Source organism: Motacilla alba, chromosome 6, assembly GCF_015832195.1.
Source record: "Motacilla alba alba isolate MOTALB_02 chromosome 6, Motacilla_alba_V1.0_pri, whole genome shotgun sequence".
NCBI lineage: Eukaryota > Metazoa > Chordata > Aves > Passeriformes > Motacillidae > Motacilla > Motacilla alba.
The window spans coordinates 27075996-27103007 of NC_052021.1; the positions used below are offsets into that span (position 1 = coordinate 27075996).

Here is a 27012-nt window from a genome sequence, read left to right on the forward strand (position 1 = left end):
CTGTACTGAGTATCTTACAGGCACATGATGTAATTTAGAATGGATGATTGTGATCAATTCAGTTGTGCTAGCTTCATGACTTGCTTCTCACATGAGTATTGATAACTGATTTTGTATTAATTACTACTTTGTTGCAATTGGTTCTGACCTATAAGGGTGGTTTAAACTGATGTGCTTTTCTCTGTAATCACAGTGGTTGGGAAGTACATAATGGGCCAAGAGTTGATTTACCTCATGCAATGAATGGCCCTGGGCTTGAAGCAATTTGATCAAGTACCAATGGGCAGAGTGTTGGGCCTCAGCCTCTGAAAACAAGGTGCAGTTTGGGAGAAAAAGACATGTTACAGGTTAGACGTGAAAGGAAAAACTTTCAACATGCAGTACTATGTCCCACAATGCCATTCCTGTCTGACTACTCTGTATTTTTCTGCTTACTGCACTAGTGGAGATCTTAGAAATCGCAAAAACCTTGCATCAGACTTTGTAGACTGAAGCTGCTGCCCCCACTGCTCCAGTCTGAGAGTTATTTTGTGGTATGGGCCATTGCTCAAAGTGCTGTGGCGGCTTTCCCTCTTATGGAAAGCACCTTCCTCAAGCACCTCATGCTGCTCAGAAATGCAGAAACATCTCAAATATTTGAATTCATTCAGCACTAAGTCATTCAGAAACAAGCTGGCAACTTACCTGCTTCTTTGGAGCATAGGTGAAGTTGCTGCTTTCTGCCTGTAAACTTCCTGAGTTGAGGAGCACAGTTTCCCATCAACTCAGAGGCACGCTCTGCATTGTCAGAGCTCCCAAAATGTGAGAGTTCTTCCCTTGTATGTCACATCCATCAGAACAGAAGGCAGCATCCATATGCTTAAGGTTTATGAGGTCTGTGTCCAGATACACTGACAGATTCAATATAAATCCCTGAAATGAAATAATATAGACACAGATCTCTCCAGAGATGTACATGCTCTGAGAACTTCAAACCCCATCACTGATGGGTTTAGACTGATTTTTTCAGGATGCTCTCCACTAATTTGGAAGTCATTTAATGCCGTGTCATACGGATAATTGATTTGAACTGCAATTTGATATGTACACATTTTGAGTTCTTCATTGTGCATATGAGCTACTCTTGTACCTTTTCTCCCATGAAAATAAGCTGTTTCTATTTCAGCCAGGATTGACTGTGGTTTTCCTGGTGCTATAGTAGGTTCCAGAAGTATGTTAGGAAGTAAAGGACACAGCTGCTTTCATTCACAACTTACATATAAAGACAAGCACTTGTTCTGATCTGTTACACTACTGAATTAACAATGCCTGATAGAAGTGTTCTCCTCTACTTGTGACCAAAAATTGTCTTAGCTTCTCCTGAGCTCCCGCCTCTCAGAATTGTAATTTGTCAAGACCGGACAAAGATATGATGTGGATTTTTTTTGTTGATTCACTTGATGAATTTACTGCTTCATAGTCTGTTTATGACCGTTTAACTCTAATTTCCTCTTAAAATAACAAAGACTAATAATGGTAGGGTCTATTAATATTCATGCACAGATATGTATTAAGGTTGTTGATGTGCTGAAGATTTTTTTGTGGATAATTCAAATGATCATTCTTTGTGAAACCACATATTCCTTTAGTTTTTACATCACAACATAGACATGTAACATTTTTTTGGGTGGTAATGGGATTAGATTTGGCAGAAGGTTATGGTATTGGCCCACTGAATTCTGTAATGGAAAATAAGAGGTTTTCTCTTAACCATGGGGAAAGACCAAATTGGGAATGTGAGGCCATTGGCCTTCTGAGGCTTTCATTGGTGGAATTAAGCTCCTTATTAAAGTTATCTTCATTTATCCTGTGTATTGCTACTATACAGAACATTGGTTTGGCTGCTTATAGCTAGTCTGTTGGGTTTTTCAAACATGTGATTTTATTGTCTTCCTCTCAAGCATTGTAATTGTGGCTTTTAATTTTTAAAGGTTTTTTAAGTCTCTCAAAGGATCTTGGGAGGAATTTCAGTTTGTGGTGTATGTTGGCTTACAGGATAGATGTTCTGTGACTGCCTCTCAAGTAGACTTGTACTTCCACCATTTCTTTCTGAACTCTATTCTATTATCCATTTTTCTTATGTAGTAATATATTAGTTCTCTCATTAGAAATGTGCAGCCAGTTCCAATTACTCATTCCTTTGAACAGACCCTCCCATACTGAGATTCTGAGAAAGTTAGGATGAAGTCCATAAACACCTAAAGTTTAGCCTACGAACCCAGACAATGAAATGTGATTGTAGGGCCATGGACAGAGATCCCATTCTGCCAAGCACTTGTCAGAGTGCTTCAGAAGAGACCAGATGAGCAGAGAAAATGAGAAAAGGACACAGTTGCAGCTTTTGTTGAGTTGGTTTCTTTCACATTCTGTTACTCCATTAAGTCTTGGGCAGTGTGTTTTGGGAAGTGCTAATTCTTTACTGAGCTCCAATGAGGAAAAATATGAGACCACTTGTAAACCAGCTGTAAGAGGCTATGTGCTGTTGTGGCTCCTCTAAGACACACTATTTTAAGCTCATTTTTTAAGATAAAATGTCACATTAGAAGTGCTTCAGTATGTGCTTTCAAAATGATGATGATTTATATTTTTATTCCTTTCTATAGACTTAATGGGTACAGAGATTGAGGAGCAAAACCTTAATGTTAGGGTGCTATTTCAGTGCAGCTTTCTAGTGTTCATGACACTATTTTTGTACCTAGAGCAATGAACTCAGTTGCTGAACATAACTTTTCCTTCCACCTAGACAAGTTTATTGTATGTATTGTGGATCCACATGTCTCCAGACATGCAGCCACAAATCCCTCCATGCTATATTCCCAAACAGTTCCATAGCTCAAATGCAGTCAAGGGTCATCACGTGGTTGTTCAGTTGAGGCAAGAGATCAAAGGCACTTTCATGCAGTTGAGGGGGGATCACTGTCTTGAATGACAAGCATATGGAAACCATGCATTTTTCCTCACCTGGTCTGTTTCATTTAGACTTTTCTCTCCAGTCTTTGAAAGCCAGTATTAAAAACATCTATCTTCCTACCTCATGTGCCATTGCTAAGTTCTTGAATAAGTGAAAAGAAGTTCAGTGTAACAGAAGATCCTTAAATTGACCACAGTGGTATGTTCTAGTTGAGGAGCTTAGTTAGGTATGACTTGATCTTTGGTAGAAATATCTGGAAGAAGCTTCCAGCTTAAACAAGGCACTGGAAGGTTATTCAGAATTTGTACATAGTATTAGTAGACACAGATTGACTAAATGTGATGTGATAACCTTGAAGAAGGATTTTGCTAAATAGTAAAATATTTTAAAGTTCCTAGAAGAATGGGTATTATGGGGCTTAGAAGGAATATCATTTTCAGTTGGCACTGGAAACTTGGTTAGATTTTGGAATTCCCAGAGGAGAAATACTGGTATGATGTCTAACAGATAGTGACAGAGGTGATGTCTAAATTAAACATTCATGCTCCTTCACATGGCTATTTGCTGAAATATTTATGTTGGAATATATTTCATTCTTTTTTATGATTAAAGTTTGCACGAAGAATGCATGTTTATTTATGCCTCAGAGATTAGGGTCAGTGCTATGATGTGAAAGGCAACTGATTAGATGCTACTTTGGTTTAACAATTATGTACTGATTTATTCATGTTTCAAGTTTAAAAATATATTATTTTTTTTTACTTTCATAAACAAAGCTGTGTATCTTGAAATCCCACAGGTTTCTTGAATAGGATAGCTATTAGAAGTAAATAAAAAACAAAGATGAACGAACTATTTAAAAGATAATCCTATGTTACAGATTTTAGTCAGAAACTTGAAAATATATTACCAATTCTATAAAGGTTAATAGTGGTAATTGGCAACTGTATTGATGGGCTTGCTTTTACCATGGTAATTCTTTTGGTTTGATTAACATGGTGTTGTGAGTAAGAAAAATGATTGGATTTTTGCAGAATTTTCTCATGTATTGAAGCTTAAATATTTTCAAATATTTTGGCCAGGAATGTTCCTGCCAGCTGCTTCTCTCCCTTCAGTGATAGGTACCATTCTTAGTTCAAATCTCTGTAGGTCCTAATATGAATAGACTCATGTGGTACTCTTCAGATCTAGTGTTCCCTGAGCATCCACACACACCAGATATTTTCACTTATGAACAGATTTTTTTTTGTTTTACCATGGTTTTTTTCCCATTCTGAATGCTGCTGCAAATATTTCCCAAGTCAGATGTCCCATTGCATTACCTCTCCTTGTTTTATCATGCCAGCAGCTTTCCATCTTCTAGCTCATCAGAAACAGCCTTTTAAAGTACTTTCTGAGTTTTCCCCAACTCAGTGCTTATCTCCTGCTCTTTGTCAGGAGATTAAGTGCACATTCATTTAACTAATGATGATTACTTCCATCAGCACAGAGTGGTTTTGGCTATTCTTCCACGAATAGTGCCTCAACAAAAATTAACCCTGCTCACATATTGTGAGTGTGATTTCGTGCTAGAACTGGACTAGTCTAATGGTGAGCTGCCACTGAAAGGCACAGGTTCAGACCTTCTCCTCATCTATACAATAACAGGTAATTTACTTAATACACACAGGGTAATTTGCTGAAACCTCTTGAGGTACCATGAACTTTACATTTTGAGGTATTTACACTTACCTAATTGAAAATTTACCTTACAGCAGAAATGGGTGTAATGGACTGAAATTTTTGTTCTTAAGTTTATGATGTTATCTTTTTTCCCTTTTTTGACCTCTATTTGTTGAAAATCTTGTTGTTGCTATTTTACTTGAGATTAAGTAGTGTTCATAAAATATATCTGTATATTTTAAACATCAGTTTTTTCACTCTTCACAAATCGTTTGAAGAGTTGTATTACAAATTCCAGTATTTATTAATATCCACTATTTATTAATTCCTATTATAGAGGCTGACTTCACAAATTAATTTTTCTCCATTTTTCTTTTGTCTGACATTTTGACTTGGAGACCCTGGTAACATTTGCATAGTCCATTCACAGCCTACTTGCTGTCAGTGTGTCATTATGTTGTCCCACAAATTTCATATCCTTCATTCCCCAACTCTCTTCTTGCACTGTTGGGTTTGGTTTGTTTTTTTTTTGTGCCCAACACAAGAGTCAGTATTGAGATGCTTCTAAATGAAAGAATTTGTGTAATTTCCAAGAGATTCTTTGATGAAGATTGTTCGGATACTGAAGATTGGCTACCACAATTAAGTAACTCTAATTAACTGAAGGCAGGATAACTTGAGATTCAGCTCAAGTTTGTGGCTCAAAGTAAATGGTTTCTACAAGCTGAAGTTGCTCCTAACCAGAGTTGAAATTTTCTACAGAGTTGGTATTTTCTACAAATTTTTATTTAACTTGAAGACTTTCTTTTGACATTGCAGACATGTCAAGGCTAAACTCAGTTCAATAATTTCATCATTAAACATTTATTTTAAGTTAGGTTCCTTCCTCTCCAGTGTCAGGAGACCAGTCTTCCTGGGCTAGCACAGACATTTTTGAATATCCCCTTAAGTGAACATTAGCAAGGAATGAATGAGAAATGAGACATTTTGATGTTTTGAAGAGACTGAAGGCAGACAAAATATAGTGTACTGAGGATTTTTATGAAGGAGCACCAAGGCCTCTACTGGATAAACAAATCCAAATCACTGAGATGAAAGCTTAGTTCTGGAAGTAAACGAGGGCTTTTTCTTTGTCAGGTTTTATATATTGTAGCTTGCCCATTCTGGGAGCACATTGTTTTGAATTGGTTTAGGTAGAATTTGCTATTTCTTAAGCAGAGAGATTACCATGAACAGTTTATAGTATTTAACAAAATATTTCTTTCTGTAAAGGAAGATTTTTTTCTGACATGTCTCTGGAATGCTGTCATCTGTTACTTTCCCTAACACATATAAGAGGAATGAGCAGCTTATATGAACTATTAGAAATCAAGCTAAAGAAGCCAAACCCTTTTTCTTCACATGGGTGTTCATATTTTATGTTAAGACCAGTTATCTTCCTGTAATTCTTACTGGCTTACTGAAGCTTCAGTAAAGAAGATTAAATTTTCTTACAATGGTGAGATGCTATGTGCTTTGATAAGGAAATGCTTCTTTTCTGTAAGTCAGTTGTTAGTAATACAACAATTATTTGATAATATTTCATTCACAATGGCATGCTTAAAATAGTTGCTCCCAATTCATTTTTAAGAAAATAATTACTTGTTTCTAACATCCCTAAAGAAATAATTATGTAATAAAAAATTACATGACTGACATATTCGTTACCTATAATAAGTGCAAGTGTTCCTTGAATTTTTAAGCAATTTTGTAGGGTTTTATATTTAAATATTGAAACCTATTAAAATTGCCCATGGAGATTTGTGGGAGAGGTTATCTATGGGGCTCTGCTAATTAATTATGATATATTTTACTTCCATGTGATTTGTCACTACTAGTCCTGTAAGGACTACAGGAAAAATCATTTGTTTAATCTGACTGGGACCTTGTGGCATTTAATTGTAAGCATAACTGTGATGCAATAAATCCAAATGAATTTGGACAGTGATTAACAGGGAGCTCCTTGATATGGTAATGAGATTAAAAAACTGGTTCCTAAGTGTTTCTGTGGATTTCATTAACATTTTTACAACTAAACAGTTTCTAGGATGAGAGTGGTTGCTTGTTGACCAGTATTCATTACTGGTCAAATGTAACCTTCATGAAGATATTTCTTTGTGTCTATGTAGAATGTATAAATATTTTTATGTATGTATATATATGTGTGTGTCAATGGAAAATGTACAAAGAAAATAAAATACGGGAGATTTATGCTGCACTTATATACAATGAGCCAAACAAAAATACATCACAGAGTTAACCTTATTATTACATGTATTTAGAAAATGCTAAAGTGTACTAGTGAACTAATCACAGATATGTAGTTCCTGCTGTGAAAGCTTATTATTTATGACACCTGCAAATATTTAGACATCTGCATAGCTTTACTACTGTGGGTAGTTCTACTGATTTTGTTTATTTGTTTGTTGTATTTATGCCCAAATTTGTCATTACATGGCACATTTATGACAAAAAAGGAAGGAAAAAGATCAGAAGTTTTATATGGTTATTGAGAAAACATATAGGTTGATCTATTCAGGTGCTGTGTTCATCACATTGCTAGAAAGCTGAAGTTTTAAAGAATATATGTATATTTTTGGTATTTAGCAGAATTATTGCAAAACTATAGAGAAGAAAATGAGTGCTTCCTTTAAAAGCATCAAACTGCTACTGGACTTCAAGGCAAAGGAATTTTTTCTTTGTTTAGTCTTGCAACTCCTCTCCTGCTTAGTTTAGTCTATTTCCAAAACTTGTCTTATCTTCCTCTGTGCTGATCTTTAAATGGACTTGATATCATCTCCAATTGTTTGATCATCTTTCTTTTCTTTATTTTTTAATACTTTTATTGCTGAAAAAAAAATCTGATTTATTGGAAGAGCTAAAGCCCCATTTTTTGTAACCAGCCTTCAAGTATCAATGGTGCATTTTTCATTTTCTGCCCTGGGAAAATGCTTTTCTGTGTTCTAGAAGGAGACAAATGGTTCCGTTTCTCCAGCTTCTCTGTTCCTCAGCATTAGGATTGTTGAGGTCACAGTCACTTGTCATTGGAATTCTGTGTGTCACCATTAGAAGTGAGACTGTGCCACAAAATGGAGACCTAGCAGAGGTTAGAGTTTTGTGACTTAAGGAACAAGCAAGTCTTGAATTTGAGATTTACTGCCAACCTTCCATGTGTCACATTTCCCTTTAGGCTCTAGCTCAGGGAAATCTTTGCTGTGGGACACATGGTATTTGGGTGCCTGCTCATCTGTTTTTTACAGGAAAGGAGGGTAATACAGTTCAGTGGGAGCAGGAGCCACTTAGAAGGGCTCTTCTCTTAGGGGATGCTGCAAACATCCAGCTGCTTTGTCTGCCTGTGTGCTGGGGTTTCTGTGTGATGCTCAGCCTTCTGCTGACTCTTCCATCTACATCCAGCACACCCTCCAGCAGAGGTCTGTTTGTGCTACCATGTAAGTTTGTCCCCTGCATTCCTTGCTCCCCTTATTCTGTGTGTCAGTCACTCCCTTGCCTCCCTCTTGTTTGTGCTGTTCCCTGAAATCCTGCGAGAAGGAGCTTCGGTGTGTCTTAGGGCTGTTGTGGTGGCAGTCCTGTCACCAGCAGAATACAGGTTTCTTTTTTCTGTTTGCTAGCAGTATTATGGAGAGGGCTTTAAGGCATCTAACCCTCCCACAGCTGCAAGGCAGGACCCATGATGTGAATGGTTTAGCTACTTTTGTTTTGTTTTTAATCTGGATTGCAACTTTATACTTGGATTGATTTTTATCTTTGGGGAAGAAAATGTAGATTGTTTTACTAACAATGGGTAAACATTCATACCACAAATGGTGATGTGACCTATATTCTGTTGCTGTCCCCCATGCAGAGCTCTCTTTGCCTTCAGTGGCAGCCCAGATGTAGAAATGACGGTGGGAACTGGCCACAGGCAAAGTTGCATTTGTCTTGTAATGGGCTGGGTTAGAATTTGCAGTGGTGTCCCCTGAGCTCTCATGGCACTGTGATGCAACAGACTTATTCAAATCAGTAAATGAAGAGTTTTACTCAAGTGAATATCAGAAGGTACTGATTGTAGAGGACATTTGCTGCCTCGTGCTGTCTGTGTAGAGGTCACTGCATCTGCCCAGGTCGCTGCATAGTTTGTGTTACAGAAATTCATCAGCAAAGTTTGGGGTATCGACAGCTCCACGCCAGCTGAGGTCTTAGTGCCTAGAGAGGTGAGATTAGACACATACTGATGGTGGTGCTAAAATCTGCAACTCAGCCATGGTTGAAGTAGTGGTTAAACAGCCAACATTCATTGTTTTGATTACAGCCATTAATTTAATGCAATCTTCTTTGCAGTGACATCGCTGTCCTTATTTCAGGCTGTTTGCAAGCTCAAGAATATCGTCATATCTTTGCAAATTGTTTCATTTCATGGCTATGAAGGTTTTCCTTGTGACCACAAGAGTCAGAGACACATTTCTGAAGAAAGCTTAAACGTTGCAGTTAAATATTGCAGCAGAGAGTGAACACTGCATCAAGTTCTGTTTCTGTGTTATCATGGAATATGCAGAACCATGTTCAAAGGTTGCACAACAACTGTAGTCTAAATGTGGTTTTTTTTCTTTTTTCTGTTCATAGACATATGATAAAAGTACTGTGAGCTACCTAGACCTCAGAGTCGCTTAATAGCTTGTGGGAGCAGCTACTTGCCAATTTTAGAGCATCAGTCTATCTGACTTAACCACATGTAGACTTACTGGCAGGTCTACTCAAATCAGTGGTGTAATTATTTACTTCTTAAAGAGAAAACAGGCTTACATTATAATGACCTTACAAAAACTTTCAGTTTTATGTGGAGAAAAATAAACTGCTGTCATTTCCTTGTTATTTTGAGGTTTGAGCCTTTACCACAAAGGTTTTAAATATTTACTAACTACTGTGTTCTCTGAAATTTCTCTCTTTAAAAATACAATGAATTTATTCAAGGAAATCTTTCTGCTGCACCAAGCATCACAATCTTGATTATAGAATTATAAATTATATCTATTATAAATCAGTATCTTTCTCCACCATTTTTCTTGTTATTACTTGAATTTTAGTTTATTCAGAATGTTTATTTTTACTATTTAAACTGCCACTTAACATTTAAAAATACAAAGGCTTTTTTAAAAAATTTGTAATATAGACCTGTTCCTAGGTAAAAAAGTACTTTTGGCATTGGAAGAAGAAATAAATTTGCCAGTCTCATATCTGAAAAGTAGTTTTGCATCAGAATGCTCCCCAAGAGTTTAATTTTATTGATAGTAAGGAAACTGAGTTATGAAGTGGTTACTTTTTCTATTTTGTTAATGTTGTTGGGTTTTTTTTATATGAAACAAAGAGGAGACTGTTTTAACATTTAAACAAATACTAATTGCTCTCTCTTTTTCCTTCCTTGCCTGACATTGATGATTTGTAACTCCATTTTTCCTTTTACACCTTTTTGTGTATTTCTGGTAGTTATTCTGAGATCTTGAGCCCTCAAAAGACATTAGAAAGACATGCAGCAGTAATTTGGCTACTGTGAGGGAAGACAGCAATTCTGGGACTGTAGCAGGGCACTAATGGTCAGGTGCATCTGGCTGTAGGAATTATTAACTTCAGAAGTATATTTATAAAGCAAGAATTGCATCAGTTTCTAGTTTCTTCTAAATATATGACTCCTGAAGCTTGTAAGTAGTGGTGCTTTTTCCTGGGAAATCACCCGTTTTTATTTCAAATGAGAATGGAAAGTTGAAATATCCTTTTTTTTTTTTTTCTTTTTTTTTTTCTTTTTTTTTTTTTCTTTACTGAAAAGGAAGTTCTGCAGACTTTTGGCTTGTAAACACTAGAATGTTTTGGGTTGTTTGGAAATCTTGAAATTAAGCTTTCCAGTGTTGCCAAAGACTGTTGAACTATTTCATTCTGGTTAGACTTATATTTCCCAAATTGCTACCTGGCTCTGTGGTAGTTGCACGGGTAGCGTGGAATCTTGCTGCTGGAACACTTTAGGATTTTGGCTTCCTGATAATGCAGTTCCATGATCCATCACATCCACTGATCTAATGGCAGAGTTTAAGAGAAGACCTTGGATTCAGCCACTTTATTTAGGTCTGGCAGAGAAAATGTCTCTGTGCAGCAGTTGGCTCGTCATATCCAAAGAGTCTAGACAATGGGAGAGAAACTGTGAGCTCTTCCAAAAGTTTTGGAGAGTTCGTCTGATTCCTGCCTGTGCCGGATGAGGAATGCTCACACATGTTTTGCCATCTCTGCTGTCATGATGACAATACTTCTAACAGGAAAGTAGGAGCCTTAGCAAGGTACATGGAGCAAGAAAGATGGGAATCTGACAGTAGCATCTTAAATCATTTACCATTCAGACCTGTTCTCAAGATATTGTTGGATAAAAATTATCTTTTCACTGTTACTACTCCCACAGGAAAACGAGAGCACAGTAGCTCAAGCTGAAGTATCTGAGTACCAAAATGAAACTTTTAGTTTTGCTTCAATGCCTAGTCTGTTTTAGCCAAAGATTATACTAAGGCAAAATTAAAAACTCTCAGTGAATTTCATAGCTAGCTTAGCACAAAGAACTTCACAGTATTTGGAGTACTGTGGTATATATAAAATTTAAATTGTATTTGCAAATTATAGAATTAAAATAAAATCTTCAAACCTCAAAAACCATATACCTTCCATTACCCCCCAACACTGCAAAAGCAAAGGCTCCTCCTCATGAGAAACTGCGTGTCCTGGCTTTGTGAAGCTTCAAAACCTTTGCTAAAATAGTACAAAAGTACTAGCCAAACATATAAGAAATCATAAAGAGTTTACTTACAATGCTTGAGTTCCTTTTAGTCTGGATAGTCATCATATTGTTTTTTTCCTGAAGTGAAAGTGACAAGTAAATAATAGTGAAAGTTGATGGGGAAAAGATAACAGCCCTCTTTGTGGTGGTGTTGTGTATTATTGTGCTGTGGTTTGTTCTCAGGTAATGCTCTTTTGGGCTGGAGATGGAGGTTGAAAGTAGAAACTTCCTCCTTTCCTTTTGTTATCACATATTCTCAGCTCATTATCCAGTTGAGTGAACTGAGAGTTGTATTCTTGGAGCCCCAAATATTGCTCTGTATGTTTTAGCATCTCAGTATAGGTCAAGAAGTATATGCAGTGTACTAAACTGGGAATTGTGGGGTGGGTGGTTGTTTTGGTCTTGGTAATAGAAAATGCAAATCATTTTGGGTGGGGAAGGGAGGTATATTTTTGTGCAGAGCCCAATACTAACAAGTAAATATTTACCTTGGAGTGATAATGTCATGTTACCATGCTATTTCATTGTAGGAATAAGTAAAAGGTAAATGTTTGCTTTTCAGTTACCCTCCCCAGAGCTTTTAATATAATACTGTTTAAAATCTTATTCATATCATAAAAAGGCAGTTTTCTCTTTTTACAGAGAAAAAAACCACAAAGACAACAGCAGTTCAGGCTTCTTTCAAGGCTCCACCAAGTGCCCATCCTGCAAGAACAGCCTCTAACACTGCCCTTGTTGATGCTTGTTGTCCTCAGCCCCCCTCCCTCAGCTACAGGCATGGCTGCCAGAGGAAGGAATTTTGGTGGTCGTTTTTCTGATAGGGACTTCAGCTGGAAGTGAATTTCTGCCTCAAAGGCAGAAATCACTCAGCAGTAACTTGTGCCCATTATTGCCTTCTTTTGTTTCTGCTGTTGTCTTGTAGGGGCCTAATGCAGAATCCTACTGCTTCTTTTGTAGCTCCTCACCTGCCTTTGTAGTTATCTGGACTATAACAAATGACTGAACCAAATTCGTATTGAACAAAATTGAACTTGATACTTTTTAGACTTGCACTGCTTTCAAAAATGAGATGAATTTAGGGTGTGCCAGTCACAATTAGAAAAGATACTCCAGCTGTATTACCTTATTAGACACACTTCTTTCCTACCCACAGAAGACCGTGCATGGTCAGTCATCTTTGCAGCTCTTGCGAGCGATTTGCCCTGTCTTTTGACAGAAGTGGAATTTTATTTTAGGTGACTTAATCGTGGAGTCTTGGTAGAAGGTGAGAATAACGATAGAGTCTGGTCTCTGACCTTGTCAGTGCTGATAACCCAGGCTACACATTCAGATTTCAAACAAAGGAAAGTTTCTGTCAGTAATCCTGAGGCTGATTTCCACAACTTCCTTGACAGGAGTATTGAGACAAGGAAGCTTCTAAAAACTTCCTTGGAACAATGCTGAAAGATAAAGCTATCTGCAGGGGAACAGCTTATAATGAGGGTGAATCCCAGCATGGTGAGGGCAGCAGATAGTGATCTACAAAAAACTCAATAACAGTATTGCCAAAAGCAATGGGTGGAGGATGTTACTGTGTTTTGGCACATGATACGGTAACTGGAAGTAAACCAGGAGTAGATTTTGTGTGCAGAGCTAGTCAGGAATTGTTATATTTGTGTACAGTGTTTATTTGCTAAGCTTTATGGTCAACTTCATTACTCTTCATTCTATTCATTATTATGTCACTGAGCAGTAACTTGTTAAAAGATTAAAAGTTCCAATTGGTTGCTCATGCCTAAGGTATGTAAATGCTTTGCAGCTCCAACAGTAATTTACTGACATTCTGGCAATTTGCACTTAAATAGTTTATGCACCCACATATACTTGCACACCAGCACAGTGCAAGTCCATAAATTAGCTGAGTATAAAGGGCTTGATCTTACGGTCGTGATGCTCACAAATATCTCTCTTGTTTTTATTTGGAGTTGACCAGTTTAAAATGTCTGTTAGAGAAGTCCTCAGGGAAGAGCAGCGGCTTTTTCACAGCTAAAACCAAACAAAGCTCCTATAAAATCCAAGGTGCAACAGTTAGTATGGAGTTTCTTTTAATCAAAAATTTCATAGAACCAGCTCTTCAAATAGATCACCTGTGTTTATACATGTGAACAAATATACGTATGTGCACACACAATCATAAGTGTAGATCACCATGTGTGTCTCCACATATACATACATTTTCAGGCATGTAATTTTACCCTTCCCATGCTCAACACATTCTTCTAATTTGCATCTAGTTTTACAAGTACTGCTTGTGAGTAGTGATAATTCTTCTGTTTAAAAATTGGTTTTTGATACCATGCTGCCATGTCCTCAAATCTAATACGAATGCTCACATTTTTAATCTTTATAGGCAGCAGATTCATGAGCACAAATTTATTGAACTCTTCCTTGAAGTCTAGAATAAGGTGTCAAACACTCAAAGTAATTATTCTCTCCTAAGAAAACAGATTATTTCCTCAACCAGACCTGCAAAATTGTGCAGTACAGTGTGAACTTGGATAGTGCAAGGTTGGTATGACACTGCAGCCTTTTCTCACTAAGCTAAATTACAGTTTTTGCCATAAAAGCAAATTGTTCAAAATTGATGAAGTCTTTTATACAGTTTAGTGGCCTTTATATGGGCCCCAGGTATTCCTCTCATTGGAATAAAAAGAAAAAAGAAACCAAAAACACTTTGTCATTTGAAACTAGACAGAGATCAGTCTTGTAAGAGATTTTGGAGATTACTATAACAAAGATGTTTCTTTTAAAAAAATGAAAATTGCTTACTTTTATTGAAAACATTTCCATTTCATGACTTCACAGTATTGGAAGTAGAAAGTGAAATATATTTCTATATTTTGGTTGGTGTATAAGCATGCATGGTTCTGTTTCTTTACAAATATCAGATGAAGTCCTGTCATACCCATCCTGTAATGGAAGAAATAGAATGTGAAATTGAGTAAAAGAAAAGTGAATTACACGGGGGTTTCTTTATCAAAGTGCAGAAAACAGAAAGTTTTTAATGACTTGGGAATTTTTAAATTTATTAAAAAATTTTAATTTTATTACTTAATACTTATTAATTCTTACACTGAATACCCAGTTGAAAATATTTTACCACCTTTTAGTAGCACAAAATTTCTTACATCCAGTAGAATCAATCTGCTTATAACCGTGTTAAGCTACTGATGTGTGATAGTTTAGCTTTAGAGGGATGAGTAATACCTTTGTATTCCATCACCCATTATTTTCCCCAAATTTATCAGCCAATCTGATAAAAAAATTGTCCTCTCCAATACTGCTTTACACAAATTTACCCAAATTCTCTCTAGAGGCACTTCTGGGAAGTGAAGCCGTATTGTTTTGAGGTTGCATCGGAGAGAGAGCAAGGTGCTTCATTTTGTACCTTCTGCCATTGTTTTATGTTTCTTGAGTGTCTCTTCAATACAAGCATTTTCAATGAGCAAATTGCCACTCTGAAAGCCATAGTCAGCCTCTCTTGTTTGTTTCTCAGAGTGTGATACTTCTTTGTGGTCTGTTGTACTTGCCAAGGTTAGGTTAACTTTTTCCTACATTAACTAGTAAACCTAAAAAATTGGCAGTTTCTATTTACCAAGTAAATGCAGCAATTCGTGGTTTTTGAATGAGGATTTTGAATTTTAAATGAGGAGGTTGCTTGCTTTTTTTCTTTTTCTTTTTTTTTTCCTCCTAAATGTAGTAGTTCAGATGGTGTCTTTTCCCCTCTGGTCTGCCTACTAATAGTTTGGAAAAGAAGATATAAGTGCAAGACCTAAAGCAGTGGCAAGGAGTGAGAACATTATAACATCTTTTTTTTTCTAAAATTATCAAATTTTCTCCCTTTGACTTACAGAGGCAGAGAAGATAGCCAGAAGTCTCCCCAGAAGATAAATTCTTTCTCTCTGATAGACTCAGAGTTTGTTCCACATAAACTAATAGTGACTGTCAGGGGATAAGCCATTCCAGGTTAGATGAGAACCAAGACCTTTTTTTACTGGCATGTAAAATAACTATTGAAATCCTGAAGTCAGTTGTGAAAATGCCAGGGATTTTTTGGAACCAACATAAAGCCCTCAGGGATTTGTGGCAAGAAATGATTCTGCACTGGTCAGTGAAATACATGAAAAGTCTTGACAGTCGTCTGCATGTGGATTTTCCATTTGTCTATAAGCAGAATTTTTCAGAAGAAACAAAGCCAGAAACATCTCTGTCATTTATTACCATGCAAAATAACATAAAGGAATGTGAAACCATCAGAGATTCCTGAGAACTGAAGGTCCAACCAAGCTGTTACTTGTGATTTGAAGTTAGTAACCAGGTAGATTTCTCAGATGATCTCTTTTATCCTAATTCTGTTTTCCTGTATTTAATTCTTTATGCCTAAGAATTGGAGGGCAGAATTTCGTTCATTTTTGGGGCTGATGCAGTTATTCAGCTGCAATTACAGGCCGTGGGATTTGGGAAAAGAGGAAGCATTTGTTGCTTGTAGGGAATCACTTATTTTTAGTAAACCTATTAGAAATGCACTACTTTTTGTTTTAAAAAGGGCTGTAGAAGACCACTGAAATGCAGTCAGACAAATTGGTGGTTACTTCCATGTTACCACTTTCAGTTGTTAGTAGCTGCAAAAAATGCTCGTTTCTGTCCTCTCCCACTCTTCTTCTTTCTCTGCCATATCTTTCCATCTTACACACACTCATATCCACACTCTTTTCTTTCTTGAACAGAAATGTACTGGCTTTTAGTTTCCTAACTTTAAATTGATTAGACCACATTAATTTTTAAACAAGTGTCACATATCCTTAACCAAGCACTAAAAGGTTGAGAAGGCTTCACGGCGTAAAGCCTGATCCAAAACTCAGTGAGAAGAATTATAAAAATGCAGGCTGCCCTTCATTAGCCCTCATGATATCTCCTGACAGGCAGTGTGTGCGTGCTCTGCCATGCCAGGCCAGGGCAGGACCAGCTGCCATGCACCATTTACCCTCTGTCAGCAGCTTCACTCGCCGCCCGGGCAATACTGCACACACGAGTCTGTCACGCGTCAGCATCAATTAGGCTCAGTTTGCTGTGCTTGGGAAAAGCAACAGCCCTGCTATTAACCATTTGATTTCTCCCCGCCTACCCCAGTCATCATTTGACTCCCCAGGAGAACTGTTGGTTTTGGCAGAAGCATGGTTGTGGCTCTTCTTGCAAGCAGCAGGTTAGTTTTAAAGTAATGCACTCATTCAGGTGAGTTGGCTTGGCTGTGAGGAGTTTGACTTATTGGTAGTATTATTTAAACAGGGAAGTTAGATACAGCCTGTGTGCTCCCAACCCAGTCAGATTTCCCTTTCACCTGCTGTGAAGAAGTGTTGATGTATGTCTGTCTGTATACATACCTACCTGTGCACACGCACACACAGATTGTAAGCTTTCAACTTAGCACAAGGCCAAGGTGCTAAAATATTTCATTAAAACTGTATCTCGCTGTATTATATACTCAACACGTTTCCAGTTTTCCAGTTGTAGATACGTCCTTGCATTGTTGTCTTTCTGGGTATTGTTGTTTGAATTGATTGTTGCTAAAATTTCCCCGACTTTGCGAGAAACCAATGTGTGTGGTCATGCCTAAATTTGAGTCACTATTTTGTGGCATTTCACTGCTGGTATGAAGGGGGTGGGGAGCAGGAAGACCACCCATGGTGTGTCCTCATCAAGCAGCGTGGTGAGCAAATGGGTTCAGTGATGTGCAGTGAGTGCTGAGAGAACAACCTCTTCTGGCACAGTTTTTGAGCACTTCCCTCCTTCCTCCCCTCCCCAAAATACAGCTTCTTCCTCCGTGTAAGTATAGAACACCCATGACTATTTATATAATAAAAGAGCTACTGTGTACTTTAGTGGATAGTTGAAGACATTTTCACAGGTCTGTATCCACATGGAATTTATGGAGACTTATAGGCCTGGTCAGTTTGTAAAATCCTGATAGCCCGAGAGACTGTTGTCAGATGTTGGTAACAAGACAGTGTTTGAAAGGAATCAAAACAATATAAATCCTGTGAGATCTGTGGCAGCAGGATGGGTTCTAATGGAGAGGAAGACAGGGTCGACCACCACACAAGAGAACAAGGAGAAGAAAGTGTTTTTTCTCTTTCAAGCTTTCAGCACCAGCAGGGGTAAGCAGGTTTCTAAAAAGAATCTCATCAGCGGATCAATCCAGTGTAACAGATGGAGTGCACAGATATTGTCTATCAGATTTCCATTGCATGTGGCAAACAAATACATTGTTGCAACTGTTAGCAGCAAAACTTTCCCTTTTTTTAACATCATAATTACCAAGAGTTGAAAAGAGCTGTGGGTTAATGATTTCCTAACAATAACTATGGGGGGTTTAGGGGATAGTGACTTCCCCAAGGAATACATTAACAGGACTTATAAAGTCTCTGAGCATCTTTAATGGAAGGGTTTGGATCTGCAGAAATAACTGCCTATAGCAGTGCATTTTGAAAAGTGTAAATTTTCTAGGAGAGGGGACTGGACTGGATCTTCATCTGCTGTAGCTGGCAGGTTTGCATTGAAGACAGTGGGGGAAAACCAGTCCTTACCAGCTGAAAGTTTTGAGCTTTGTTGCCTTTGTCAAGCCAATTTCAAACCATTTGGGATGTCTGATAATGGTTCCATGTATGCACAATTGCAGGCAAGGTGTGAGGCAATGAATTAATTTCCTAGTGTTATTTGTATTGCTGGTTTTTTTAGAAGTTAGTTTTCTTCAATTGTTGATGTAAAAACCGAAAGTCTGAGTGCAAATATTATTGAGTTGTAGAGTGGTTTAAGTTGAAAGGGACTTTTAAAGATCTTGAAGTCCAACCCCAAATACGTCAAGGAGTCTCAGCACCTTCTGCACTGATTCATTAATCCTGGAACAGAGAGGATGAAAGTGAAGTAATGAATGTATGGTATTCTTGGTGTTGGTGCATGTGCAATAGGTTCAGAAAGATGAGTATGAGGGGTTAGGTGGTTAAGCTTTTAACAAGAACGTGTTACAGCTGATTTTTGTAAACAGTTGTTGGACCTAGTAAATAGTTAAGAACAAAGAGACCATGGTTTAGTTACCATTTAGTCACAGCAAGTATGGACAGATAATTTAAAGTTTCTCTAGGCTCAAACAAACCACATGAGTGACGGAGTGGTTTAGTTCTGTGAACTAACTGGAAAAGGACTGAACAGATTTGAAGGCACAATTCAGTTGCCCAGCAATGCAGAACTGTTGCCACTTGAGATGACACAGGGCATCTCCCATCTTCTTGCCAATCCAAAGGAGCACAGGTCTCCCATAGATCCTTTATCCATAAGACTGACCCCATTGAGGGTGTCTTCAATAATATGACTGTAGGAACCAGGGAAAAAGAAACAGGACCTGGTTCTTGACAAAATTATTTCAGTTCTAGATCCACTGTGAAGGTCCTGATTATTGTGCATAAAGCTTCGCAGTCTTTCTGTGCCTGTGTTTCCATTTGTCAAGGAAGCTGTTTAAGGCAGGGACTAACTTTTTATCCCTTGGATAAAGTAAGATTAACCTAGTTAGACTGAATGACTACAATTACACCTCACTGAGGAGGTTTGAGAGTGATTCTGCTCCAAAGAAACCAAGTGTTCAACCAAAGAATTATCACATCTACCTTGACCTTAAGTATCATTGAGTTTCTGGCTAATACTGTTGTTCACAATGTTTCTAATCTTAGAGGTTTAGCCACAGGAAAGAAGGATTTTGAAGAAGTGAAAAGTGCAAATGTTTGCACAGTGTCTAAAACAACAGAATAGATGTATTTTTCAGCAAGTATTACATTTTTCATTATTTTTAACTCATGCTCTAAGCTTGCTGCATTTCATCAGTACTTGAGCCACCTCAAATTAAAATTGCATTCAGAATGAGCTCTTACGGAAAGCCCTCACCCTGAAGCATTTTTTCATTTTAGTCTCTTCTTTGGTTCCAAGTATTCTAAAACAAAATCCAAAATAGCATTTACACCCTTGCTTCCTCCTAAATACCTCATGTCCTTCTGGGCCTACTTTCTTTGCACAGTAACCCTGTAATTCTAGCTCTGCAGGAGCCTGGTGCCCTTATGGTATCATAACCAGCCTTTACATGTTTGTCTAGCTACTGAATAACCCTGCTTCTGGGAAGAAATAACTACACGCCCAGCCATGCCACCCACCCTGCATACGCCCATTAATTGAACCCTGTCTTCCTTTTGTCTTCCAAAAGAATGAAAGTTAGCACCTTTGAACACCTCTTGCCCCAAGAAAAATTATTTGCCTTATTTTCTTTCTTACCCGTAAAATATGAGAGGGATGTGGAAGTAGGTAGATATTCACCTAATACTCAACAGTTCTTGTCACAGCCCTCAAAGTAGGAATGGGAGGTGTGCAAAGAGCATCTTGCACCCAAATGTACAGTTCTCTAATCACAGAAGTACATAAAAATATCTCTTTTGGCATGCATTATGGAGTATTTGCCTTGTCTTTGATTGCTGGATCCACACCCTTTCATGCCCACTAACCTGTGAAGTGTGATGGTGTCAGGACACCTGGGATTTATGTAAATACAGAGAACCCTTCTGAAGGCACAGGCAAACCTGCAATTTGTGTAAAGGAGGGCTGAGAGGGTCCTTCTGGAACTAAACATTCTTGAATAGAAGTTGTGCTTTTTCAGAAACTGCCTCTGTGGAGACATGAGAATTAGTGGTGAATGGCCTTGGTGAAAATCTTTGTCCATCCACCTGACAAGGCAAAAATTCTTTGCTAGAGGCCAGAGTGTTTGGAGGGCTTAGGTGAGCTTGCTAAACTGTACAACTACATGACAATGTCATTTGGGACCTAAATAAAAGAGTTTCAGGAAAACCATGATAACAGGAATCATAAATTAACAGGTGTTGGCAGGATTTCATTAAAGGAAGCAAGTGAACTGTGTGTGGTATTTATGGATTATATGTATATATGTAAATATGCATTATGTTGTGAGTGAAAGGAGAGCAAGTAGGCTTAGCATGAAGTGGTTGTTTTTTACCAATTTAAGTTGGGTTTGGTCCTGCTAATGTAAATATTTATTCCTGAATGGCTTCGAAAAAATGAGGATACAAATTAAGCAAATAGACTTTTTTTCTAGAGAAGCCAGTGTGATTATGGAAGTGAATTTGACTGAAGATAACAGAAAGAGCATTGGCACTTTCAGGTAGACTATGCTGTTTCTGAAGTAAATTTTGATATATCATAGTCAGACATCTACCTCCTATATCTGTTTGCCTCAAATCAGATATTTCGTTACCTAGTAATAGTGCATCCAATTATTTTCAAGGGAAAAAACCCTACCATTTATGAAACAAAAGATTATTTTGAGACTCAGTAAAGATTTGGCTTAATGAATAACCAAGGTACCATTATGTATGTACTTTCTTCTGAAATACCATTGCAATAGTAATATTAAGCTCCCTTTGTTCTCATAATCCTTGGTTTGAAATACAAATGGAATTTAAGATGTTAGGTTGGTGGGTTTATTCAAAAAATAGAGCTTAAAGGAAGTTATTCAGCAGTGCTCTAGTAGTACATTCCTGTTATAGATAAAAAGCATGTGTACCTTTCCAAACCCATTTTGGGTCTGAAGCAAAGTGTGGTTCAGTTGGAATTTAAAAATGAGGCTATATTAGGAAGCAAATGCCCCCAGAGGAATAGCTTTTTAACAATTTCCATCTTTGCAAACCTTAACCAGTTTACTTTCATTTCAATTGCATAAAGTAGGAAATGCATAGTTTTGCAAACAGTCCAAGTGAGATTGAGAAAGCCCAAGAAAATTATTAAAGGTCTCAGAAAAGCCACTTGGCCTTGGGGTTCTGTAGCTTCTGGCCTGTAGAAGTTAAAATGGAAATTTCATGTTTATAGCCTGAAAGTTATAAAGTAAAAATACACAGTAGTAAGGGCAGGACTGTACAAGCATCTTTACTTGTGTAATAACTGTAAATAGTAGTTTGTATTTGTGTGATGGGAATAGAAATCCCATGATAAATGAAGCTGCAAATAGCCTGAAATCTCTCTGGAAGTGGTTAGCTGGAAAATTAATAACAATTAGAATTTGACAAAGCACAAGTGGCAAATGAGTTGCATTCCTTCTTCCTGAAGGAAGTTGTAGAGGAAATATGAACACCTGATACAGAAATGTTTGCCAGGTCATTGAGTTCAAGAGAAGGATAGGGAGACCAGAGCACTGAAAACTTTGGCTTGAATGCTTCATTATGTATATTTCAATGACCTCCAAATAGCTTAAACCTGTGTTCAGAAGTGAAACAACTTATAAACGAAACAGGGAGGGATTACTATGAAACAAGACAACAAGTAGAAAAAGTGGACAAAATTTATCTCTAGTGCAGAACAACTTGTAAAAGGGAGCATGGTCTAGTGCAGGGTGTGGAGACAGGAGATGATGGGCTCCAATCTGTTCCAAGCCACCGCCGCTGTCTGACCCAGGCAGGTCACTTGACTTCTTTGTGCCTCTGTCAATCCAGCTGGAAAATTGGGTAACAAATCAAGACCTTGCTGAAAAGCAGATGCTCCATCAGAGTTGAGCTGTCCTGGGTAAACAAATTACTAAACATTGATAGATACCATAGTTATACTTATATGGGTCTATGGTGTCAGTAAGGAAGAATGAGTGATGTGGGAAAGATCCAGCTGGCAGTGCTGGATTGTTGAAAAAAGCGATTTTTCTCTGAGTTCACAGGTGAAATGAGGAGCTCACAGGATGGACGCAAAACTGGCTTGTGTTGGAAATCAGAAACTGAGAAAGACAAGGGTGCTTGGAGTTGATGTGGCATAAGATCTGGTTTCAAATTGTCCAATGTATGGGGAAAAAGGTGGTCATTTATTCCTTAATGTGAAAGTTTAGGTGCTAAAAGGCTCTCTGGGAGAAGAGCATCTTGTAATTTGTGGCCAGATATCTGGATGGGGACATTAGAGACTGCATGTCACTGGTCTTGCATTAGAGGAGTATTTCAAACTTTAAGGGGACCTCATTTGAAATCATACAGCCTTTAATTTATTTTCTTATTTTTTTAATTTCCCATGAATTTACATCTCAGTCTTAGATCTCAAGTCCTTCAGAAACATGCTTTATAAGCCAACTGCACAGGCTTTGAAATTAAACTAAATCCATGGACTCAGGTTTTGTTGGAGATAGAGCACTGTGTTTGGGTAATAGAGCATAAATTCCAGATCTCTGGATTACAGGAGTATGAGACGGTGACATTTTAAAAATGTTTGGCAGTGTGCTGTACAGGAGGAATGTATTAATTTTACTTTTTAAAATTGCTTTTTCAATATGTATAAAAATCTAAAGTACATAAATTTAATATGAAAAATGATGTTGATGTTGATATTTTTAAGGAAAAATATTTCTGGGTGTAGTATAACAAATAGGCCCCTAGAAATATGGTTCAGAAAATTGAAGTTAATTTCTTGGTTCTGCTAATAGTAAGTGAGTGCTTTGCCATGTCATTTTCTTTCTTTTTACCTCCATTTCCCTATCTGGAAATTGGAAATAAGGATTCTCACCTCTTTGTACAGAGCTACTGATGAAGAGCATCAGGTAGGAATTAGAGTGAAAGCAAAGCTTGTGTTGTTCACATTTCATTGCAATGAACTAGGAAGCAGCCTTGTGTTACTAATTTCATTGTGTTGTGTTTTTGTTCCACTGACTGATGTGTACTATGGCAGAAGGAAAAGAGCAGCTACATGTATGCTTCTCAACTGGAGAAGGAAGGATGTTGACTACACCACCAGCACACTTGACTTTTTCTGGCACAGCTACACATTAAGTGCAGTTCTGATAGTCTTGAGATACTTGCTCAGCATGAGTTTTATCACATTTAAAGACTTAAATAAACATCCAAAACCTGCTGTTCCACAGTAGCTTGGGGTGTATTGAAAATAGTTGTTCTTTGGCCTTTCTGATACTTGGGATGAGACAAGATTGGCTTGAAGACTCCAGGATGCTTAGAGAGGTCTTGAGCAGGATGAAATACTGTGTGCATCCTAATCTGTGAGCCTTAGGGTGGCAGGAAGGAGAAATATTGAAAATATTGAAATATTTTGGAAGGAGAAATGTTCAAAAGTCGCACTAGTACTTAAGTGGGAAAATATTTCCAATAACCCAAAGTGTGGTTTTTTAGGAGATCTCCAGCAAATCATTACCTTCCTGTCCTCATACTTAGTCTTGGCAAGGAAACTTTTTTTTGGGAGATATGTTATTATGGCAGCAATGGAATTGCTTTGAGAAGCATCCAATAACAATCTCAAAAAGCTGTACAGAAAAATGGTAACTTCTCTGGACACAGTAAGATTGGTGTTTTCTAATTCTGCAACCATGTTAAGGCTTACCTGTCTTGTGGGCTGCTGTGTTGTGGGGTTAACCCCTTTGTTCTGGTCAGACAAGGAAGTGTGTGTGTGTTTCCTGAGGACACACTGCGCTGTTAAGACAGACCATGGGAACACAAGAGGAGTGAAAATTCAGAGGCAATAAATATATTGAGTTCTTAGATTTTTATATATTTATATGATTTTTTCCTACCTTCAGTGTTAAGTCTGCTCTTACCCTGTGAATACACCAATGTCTTAACTTGTTGTATGTTGTTTTGTCTGGGATAAAGGTAATTTTCTTTATGGTGGTATGGGGGTGTGTTTTGGATTTGTGCTGAAAATAGTCTTGATAATATGGAGAAGTTTCCATTATTGCTTAGCAGAGTTTACACAGTATAAGGTTTTTTCTGCTCCTCACACCACCAGTGAGCAGGCTGGGGGGTGCACAAAAACTTGGGGACACAGCCAAGGCAGCTGACCCCAACTGACTACCCAAATATTCCATGTCTTATGTTATCATGCTCTGCACATAAAGCTGGGGGAGGAGAAGGAAGGGAAGACATTTAGAGCTGTGCTTGTCTTCCCAAGTGGCCATTACACACAATAGAGCCCTGCTGTCCTGGAGATGCCTGAACACCTGCCTGCCCATGGGAGGTCGTGAATCAATCCCTTGTTTTGCTTTGCTTGTGTGTGTGGCTTTTGCTTTCCCTATTAAACTGTCTTTATTGCAATCCCTGAGTTTTCTCATGTCTCCTCTTATTCTTCTCCACATCCCATCAGGAGAGAAGTGAAAGAGTGGCTGCATGGGGCTGAGTTGCCAGTTAGGGTTAAACCATGGCAGTCCTCTTTGGCACCCAATGTGGGGCTCAAAGGGTTTGAGATAATAACAGATTGACCAGAGTATATTAGAAGTGATTTATATCTGTTAATGGTTGTGGGTCATGATATTGATTCATCTGTTCTTGATATTAGTTTATCTGATCTATACCATGCGCTTTTTTCACTGTACACATTAAAGATTGTTGCTGGCTTTTCAGTTTGCTGTGCTCTGTAGTGATTAGTGATGTTTTGCCTGGAAGATTTGTTGTTAAAACACTGACCTAAGCTTAATCTGATATTTGGGCTCTGTACTGAAGCCACTACTGTGCTCTGGGTACTATCTCATGCAGACAAGTAGGAATTGTCATTCTTTCACTGAGAAATTTTGTTTTGTTTTGTTTTGTTTTTGTGGAGGAATTGCAGAATAGCACCTTTGCTATCTTTCTCTGTGATGTTTTCTCTCTCTTCACAAGACCTTCTCAGTACCTTGAACATCCTTGGGTAGTTAAAATACTTCTATTGATGTTTCCTAAGAATAATGCTTTGGTTCTAAGGTTAACAAGCAGTTTAGGAATATGGCCCAGGCTTCGTGAGGGGATGGCAACGGGTGACACAGCATGTGAGAATATGAACAGGTGTCTTGGAGAATTTCTTACCTGCAATGGTCTGGAACAATTTATTGTTTATTCCTGAACAATTACAGGATCGTGATGAAGTGATAGAATGCCTGGGAGAAAGAAGTGCTGTGGCCATTCCAAGGAGGTGCAGCTTTGGATCACAGAATTCTTAATGCTGGAAAAAACCTTTAAGGTCATCAAGTACAACTATTACCCTAGCACTGCTCACGTGTTCACTGCTAACCCATGTCCCCAGGTGTCACATCCATGTTTTCTGAACATTTCCAGGGGTGGTGAAACTTTTTTGCACTGTGCTGGGCCCTGGCCAGCACCTATCAAACACTGTTCCATATTATTATCCAGTCCCTCCTGGGGTCTGCAATAATAAAAACATCTCAGTAGTATCAACACTGTTCCCAGCACAGGTCCCAAACACAGTCCCATACCAGCTACTATGAAGAAAGTTAACTCTGTCACAGCCAAAACCAGCACAGCTTGATGAAGTTCCTAAATGCAGGCAGTCAGAATAAGGTGTTTTTGTAGTTATAAGGCAGAGAGCTGTATTTGGTCACAAGAGCTCTGTTCAGTTTGCATCTCTTCCACAGGCATCCCAAGTGATCCTGGTCAAATCACTCTGAGTCTTGCTTTTTGTTTTTGTAAGGACTAGGATATCAGACAGCTTCTCCTAGAGATAGATGTGATCTCTCTGTTGGTTTTCAGTTGTCAGGGCCTGGAATGGGCTTTACACAAGTAAATTTTGTGATAGCTAGGTCAGTATTGCTCCTATTTTGTTTGAGCCTACCTTCTAAATCTTGTAATACTGTCACTAGAGGAAAATGTCCTCTATTGGGAGAAATGCTGCCTAGAGCACGAGGCAAATACTGCCTTTGCCAGTGCACCTGGCAGTAACAATAGACTGTGAACTACAAAGGATGACACACTGCAATTAATTTCTGAATGAGCTATTCAAGATGCTCTCTAAGTGATTTGGGATGGTTTTGATATCTTTGTATCTTTTAGTGTTAAAAGGGATCATTTTAGAATTGGGCTTAGAACAGTTAAAGGGGCAATGATGGGGCTATGCTCCTGTTGGCAAAACTTACTCTAATTTGCAGTCATTTGTGTCCTGTCCTTCTCAAGCCATCCACAGGGACTCCTATGCTGAGTGCACTGGGCTTATTAGTCTGTCACATGTTGCCATGCCCTGGGTGACTGTCCATAAGCAGTCACAGCAGAGGTGGGCACTGTGCCATGCAGACATCGCAGCACAGTCATAGGCAAGTGCTCTGTCTGTATACTGAGGAATCAAATAAATTACCATAACTGAAGTTTTCACTTTGTTCCTAAAAATCACTTCTTGCATAACTAATTGTGAGTGGTAAGTAGCTGGCCCTTCCCCTTGTTTCAGTCTGATAAATCGCCACAAGGTAAAATAAAATAGATCACTAACCAGGCATTGCTCTTCTAGGGTGTCACAGGGATGTAATGCGGTTGCAAATGGGGAGGGCAGGTGGTCCAGACAGCTGCAAATGGAAAGGTGTCAGCAAGCCAGTCTTCTATTAAGAAGTGATGCAATTATGAAATGGTTTGAGGACCTCTGTATTAACCCATAAAGCAGACACTCTCAGAGGGAATTGCCTTCTCACTGACTTTTGCCTGCTGAGCTTCATTTTCCACCCTTAGTAGAAGCTTCT

The 27012-nt window shown here is 38.2% G+C and overlaps 1 protein-coding gene across 4 annotated transcripts in view; it reads left to right on the forward strand.

Annotated features, from left to right (window-relative positions):
* The window catches only part of VTI1A (vesicle transport through interaction with t-SNAREs 1A), a 267060-nt gene that overhangs the window by 99473 nt on the left and 140575 nt on the right, over window positions 1-27012 (forward strand). The gene's annotated exons all lie outside the window — the stretch shown is intronic.